Raw genomic sequence first — 6,449 nt, forward strand, 5'->3', positions numbered from 1 at the left:
GGCAGACGCTTTATCATCTGAGCCACCAGGGAAGCCATTTCTATGAAGCCACAATTATTGTATTAATTGTTATTAATTATAATTTATTACTGTAATGTGAAATATAATTATATATTAATATCAACATATATTATTATGAGATGTAATACCATTTATGTCTGTAGTTGCAGAACTGTCGATCTGAGTTTAATATTCCTCAGAGTAGTTCTCAGTGAGGACAATTGAAAATGCCACCAGGGGACGCTGTTTACCACCTGTAAGTGGCTTCTTTTTTGTCCTTACAGTTCATGGGAATTACCTCAATTTTCCATTACAGGACATATTAGTTGAGGGATGGTAGAGAAGGGGGTATGTTTAAACAATGATGAAAAATACCCCCATTAAGGTATTTAATGTATCAAACTTCTTTCAAGATGTTTTCTAGTGATGTGTACCCAATTCTTAATTCTAGACATAGAAACTTTTTAAAGAGTGAGATGAATAAAGATGATCTTTGCCCTAAGGGCTATGGTAATCATCAAAGTCACTTTTTTCCACTCTTAGGAATCCCTGGACACATGAAGTAGTAAACTCTTAGTGATCCCATAATCACTTTTCTAGAACCCTTAATTGTCTCCAAGAGCTCTGAGAATGATGGTCAGTTTAAAAGAAATAATTAAAAGAAAAGTTTTAGTGAGGAAGCTATTCCTAAACCTTTGGATCTAGAAAACTGCTGAAGATGCTACCAGATTTCCCCTTGGGTCTGGATACCCCTGGATGGTAGAATCTGGCTCTTCACCTTGAACAAGGCCTGGTTTAACCAGTCAGTCATAGGCAAGTGTCCTTCCAGGAACAAGAGAACGGTTGACCAGCTGGCCATTTTGACTGCTGCTACCCGGCTCCTGCTGCTACGCTCACTTATCAAGGGCTTCCCTGTGCCCAGCTGTGCCTGTGGAACAGATACGAGCATCAGCATTTGACAGGAGTGCCACCAACACTCAGAGGATTAAGGGATTTGCCCAGAGGCAAACGCTAATTCTCAAGTATAAGGGGCAGAAAACTTCATGCCACATTCAGGGATTAAACCAGGTCCATGCTCTGTATTCGGAGAAGGCAATGGCACCCCACTCCAGTACTCTTGCCTGGAAAACCCCATGGACGGAGGAGCCTGGTGGGCTGCAGTCCATGGTCGCTAAGAGTCGGACACGACTGAGTGACTTCACTTTCACTTTTCACTTTCATGCATTGGAGAAGGAAATGGCAACCCACTCCAGTGTTCTTGCCTGGAGAATCCCATGGATGGGGGAGCCTGGTGGGCTGCCGTCTATGGGGTCGCACAGAGTCGGATACGACTGAAGTGACTCAGCAGCATGCTCTGTATTAGGACCCAAATGACATTTGGGGGTTAAAGAGAAGGACATTCTAGAGCAATGAGCCCTTGGAACTACTAAATTGCTCTTGTCTGGCCTCAGGACTTTCAAGGCAAATCTCAGGCTCTCTGAACCCCAAATCCTAGTCCAGAAATTTCTTTTCACTACTGTTCTATCTGCCTTCATCACAGACTGAAATGCCTTGTGCCTTTGAGTCCCTAGAAAACTTCATCCACAACACAGTCCACTTAATGGGGCGGTGGGAACTAGTAGCTTAAGCCTGCTGATTCTATCTCAGGGACAACAAATATGTTCAAAGGAATGAAAAAAATTTAAGTGTTTCTTACCTAAGGCTTGACAAAGAAGGGCAAGAAGAGCAAGGTGAGTGAAGGCTTTCATTTTGGATGTTCTCGCTAGGTAATCCAGGAAGGAAATGATTTGCCTCCAGCTATCTTTCTTTTAAACTCTCTCTCGGGTTCAAAGTCCAGTCATCAACTGACGTCAAACCCAACAGAGGCAATTACTAGTTAGGGTTTGGTCGCATAATCTAGGTCTCTCTCGAGCTTTTATGAACCAGACCTTATGGATTATTTTTTCTGTCTCATAGTCCAAAATAACTCAGGACAGTCCATCCAAACATCCTTGGGAGATTATGGGGTGGAGGGGGGAATGTTAATGTCTTTATATCCCAAACATCCCCAAGTTATCACATTTTAGGAGGTCACCATTCCTCTAAACACCCAGTAATAGAGTCTGGGCCCCTTGTGCTGCGATGTAGTGCAGGAAATCCAGTTTCCTCCAGCTGTAGTTCTGAGAATCCCTGAGATGTCCTCATGTGTTTCCCCAGACTGTTTGTTGCTGAGCTTTTATCACCTTTTGCTGTGGATCACTACTGTGGGTCTCTTTGATGACTACTTCCAACAACTGTGTATTCATGTCTCCAAGTTTCCCTGGCTCCCCACATATCACTGTAACTGGACATGGTCCCCCACTAATGTTCTCAAAAGCAGTTAATATAATGTTGTAGCATTTAACTTTACTGAGAGCCTGTGGGTGACAGGTCAGGGAGGGAAAGAAAGAGAATAACTCAAAACAGATTACTTGATATCATGACTCTTGCTTGTTCACAAGCCACGTCCCCCCTCGAAGTTCCCCTACTCGCCTCTTGTTCCTTAGCCCCTCACCTCTCACGTTTCAGGAACCAGTTTCTCTCTTGGATGAGAGTCTTTTTTTTTAAAACTTTGCTAACTCTTAAAAATATATATATATATATATATATATATATATATATATATATATATATATATATATATTTGGCTGTGTTTGGTCTTAGTTGGGACACATGGGATGTGGCATGTGGGATCTTTAATTGTGGGTTTCAAACTCAGTTGTGGCATGTGGGATCTAATTCTCTGACCAGGGATTGAACCTGGGCCCCCTGCACTGGAAGCACAGAGTCTTAGCCACTGGACCACCAGGGAAGTCCTGGATGAGGGTCTTTTTAATCCAATCCTCCCTCTTTAAAAGTCCAAGACCCCAACTCCCTTTGCAATTTAGCCCCAGGCAGAGGAATGAAGCCAGTAACACCTCGTGAATATTAGCCAGAATGTTAACTCTAACCTTAGTGAAAGCAAAAATTTTTATGTTATTACACAGCAGGTGAGTTCCCTGTTGTTCCCAAAGTCTTCATTCAGGAATAGGATTTGGGATTAACTCTTACATAGCTGAGAGGCCCATTTAAGTATTTCTCCCAAGCAAAGATACCTCTCAGGCCCATATGTTTTGTGTTATTCTCAGCTTGAATGGTTCCTGGAAGCAAGAGTTAAACAAAGGCATTTTAAAATTCTTTTAAAACTCACTTTATTGAGGTAGATATAATTTACTTCAATACATGAATCCATTTAAAGTATAAAACTCAATGAGCTTTGATAGATGTATGTTCATGTGAAACCACTATTACAATCAAGATACAGAATGTTTCTATCACATCCAAAAGTTTACTCTTGCCCTTTTGCAGTCCCTTCTTTTCTCCACCCTCTAGCCCAGGCAAGTACAGACCTGCTTTCTGTCACTGGAGATTAGTTTGGTTTTTCTGGAAATGTATATAAATGGAGTCATAAGGTATGTGCTGTTTTAGTGTCTGGCTTCTCTCCCTCAGCACACTGTGAAATTCATCCTTATTACTGTGTATCAGTTCTTCCTCCTTCCCTACTTCTTTCTGCTTTCTTTTACAATTTTATTGAGGTATACTTTATGTAAACGGAACATGTTTAAAGCTTTGACATGTGTGCGTGTACAGGCTAACTTGTTTCAGTCATGTCCAACTCTTCGCGACACTATGGACTGTACCTCGCCAGGCTCCTGTAGTCATGGGCTTCTCCAGGCAAGAACACTGGGGTGGGTTGCCATGACTTCCTGCAGGGGCTCTTTCCGACCCAGGGATTAAACTCATGTCTCTTACATATCCTGCACTGACAGCCAGGTTCTTTACCACTAGAGCCGCCTGGGAAGCCTTTTGACATGTATACACATCCATGAAACCATCAGCATAATCAAGATATCAAATGTTCTTATAATTCCCAAAAGTTTTATTGTGTTCAACCTTTCCCATGCCTGCAGTCTAACGTAACCACTGATCTGCTTTCTGTCACTACAGAGTAATTTGTATTTTCTAGAATTTTATACAAATGGAGTCATACAGACGTACTGGGTTTGTTGCTGTTGTTCAGTCGCTAAGCTGTGTCCAACTCTTTGTGACCCCCTGGACTGCAGCATGCCCCAGGCTCCCCTGTCCTTCACTATCTCCTGGAGTTTGCTCAAATTCATGTCCATGGAGTCACTGATGCTATCTAACCATCTCATCCTCTGTTGCCCCCTTCTCCTTTTGCCATCAATCCCTCCCAGCATCAAGGTCTTTTCCAATGAGTCAGCTCTTTGCACCAGGTGGCCAAAATATTGGAGCCAAAGTATTGGGTTTGGGAGGGGTTTATTTTTTGATCTGGCTTCTTTGACTCGGCCTGATTATTTTGAGATTCATCCATATTATTGTGTATATTTAATAGTTTGGTTTTTTCCTACTTCTGAACAATATTTCATTGTGTAGATATGCTGGACATATCATGGTTTATGTATTCACCTGTTGATGGACATTTATGTTGTTTCCAGTTTTTGACTATTACAAATAAAGATGTTATGAGTATTTATACACAAGTTTCTGTGTGGTCATATGCTTTCATTTCTCTTGAGTAAATACTTATTACCAGTTTTTATAATATTAGCCATTCTAAAGGGTATGTAGTGGTATCTCACTTCGGTTTTAATTTGCCTTTCCTGATGACAAATGATACGGAGCCTTTTATCATGTGCTTATTAGCTACTCATGTCTCTTAAAAATATTTGCTTCAAATCATTTGTCCATTTTTAGTGGACTGGTTTGTCTCCTTATTTTTGAGTTGTCAGTGTTCTTTATATATGTCTCACAAATATGGTCTTCCTTTCCAGCATTTTTACAGGGCATTTCTACATAATACATTCACTTTACAAAAGGCTAACCAGGATTTTAAGATAATTAAGAAAGTAGCCTGAAGTCACATAATTACTGCTGCATCTCAAATCCTGTTTCGTAAACAGGAAGAGCCCATTGCTCTACCTTTTCCTTGGCTCAAGACTTCAAGAGAGTACTATACACAGAGTCCTACTGCCAATGTCTGCTAATGAAACTCGACTACAACCGTGTCAGTATCTGCCATGGCTTTCTACTCTACTCCAGTTCCCTACTGAGGACCCAAGAAAGTGTGACCAGGAAGAGATGGAGATCTGCTAGGCACCTGCCTTCCTGACTCTTCCGTGGCAAAACATGAGCAACAAGAAAGTCAGGCAGTCCTGAAAGCATGAATCCACAGTCATCCTTTCTTAGGCCCTTTTGAACCCACACCAGCCAGCAACACTCTAGGACTACAGAGACAAATCCAGAGACCTTCTCAGGAGGGGAAATGCTTCTTGCTCATTGCTGATATTTCCTTTCATGTGGAGCAGCTCAATAAGTGCCATGCTCCTGGCCTCTCAGAGCCTTTATTCACTCTGCCCCAAGTGAGGTGTACTGACTTATCTCAGAAGAATAAACTGGGAATACTAACCTCTGATCCTGCTGGAATACTAACCTCTGATCCTTCTGGGATAGCACCTGAGTACTCAGGACTGTTGGAACTGGGAGGGTCAGGATTCAGTATTAGCCTTAAATCAGGGACTTACCTGGTGGTCCAGTGGTTAAGAATCTGCCTTGCAATGCAGGGGACAAGGTTTGGTCTCTGATCAGGGAACTGAGATCCCACATGCTATGGGGTAACTAAGCCCATGGGCCAGAACTACTGAGTTCACATGCCTCAACTAGAGAGCCCACGCGCTGCAAACTACAGAGGCATGCGCTCTGGAGCCTGCAGGCCACAGCTAGAGAGAAGCCCGAGCACTGCAGGGAAGAGGCCACCCGATGCAGCCAAGGCTCAGCACAGTCATAGATATATAAATATTTTAAACAAGGAGGCCCCCAAATCACAATCTCCAAAATAAGCTCCTACTGCAAGTGAGATTTGTCTCTGTTTGCCATATTCTGTCTCATTTCTCACATGATTTAAAACCTGGGCAAGGAAAAGGGGTGATATTAGCACCATACCAGCTATATTTTTTGTATTTACCTATAAGTCGAAAACACAGACTCTACTTTCCCATAAAAACAATGTGATATGTAGGTGATGTCACAGAATCAGCTAAAAAGAGCTAAGTTTACCTGTAATTACTTGGTTACCTCAGAACTATACTTCAGCAGAGGTCTTATCAATGGTCTGTTGTCTATAGAGATGGACAGGACACGTTCATTAATTTAAAATTATATCTGAATGTTCAGACATAGGGCAAATAGGAGAGTGCTGAGTCAAAGACATTTAGGATTTGAATCTGATTCGTCAAGAGCCCCTCTTCAGCTACTTTGATTCCACAGCATAACACTCCAAGGCTTTGGGGAATCATTAGAAACCAAAAATCTCTATCAAGATTAAATAACTGGCCCACAGAATTTTTTGCCTACAGGATCAAATGTTGCAAGAA

Source organism: Budorcas taxicolor, chromosome 1 (assembly GCF_023091745.1).
Source record: "Budorcas taxicolor isolate Tak-1 chromosome 1, Takin1.1, whole genome shotgun sequence".
Taxonomy (NCBI): Eukaryota; Metazoa; Chordata; class Mammalia; order Artiodactyla; family Bovidae; genus Budorcas; species Budorcas taxicolor.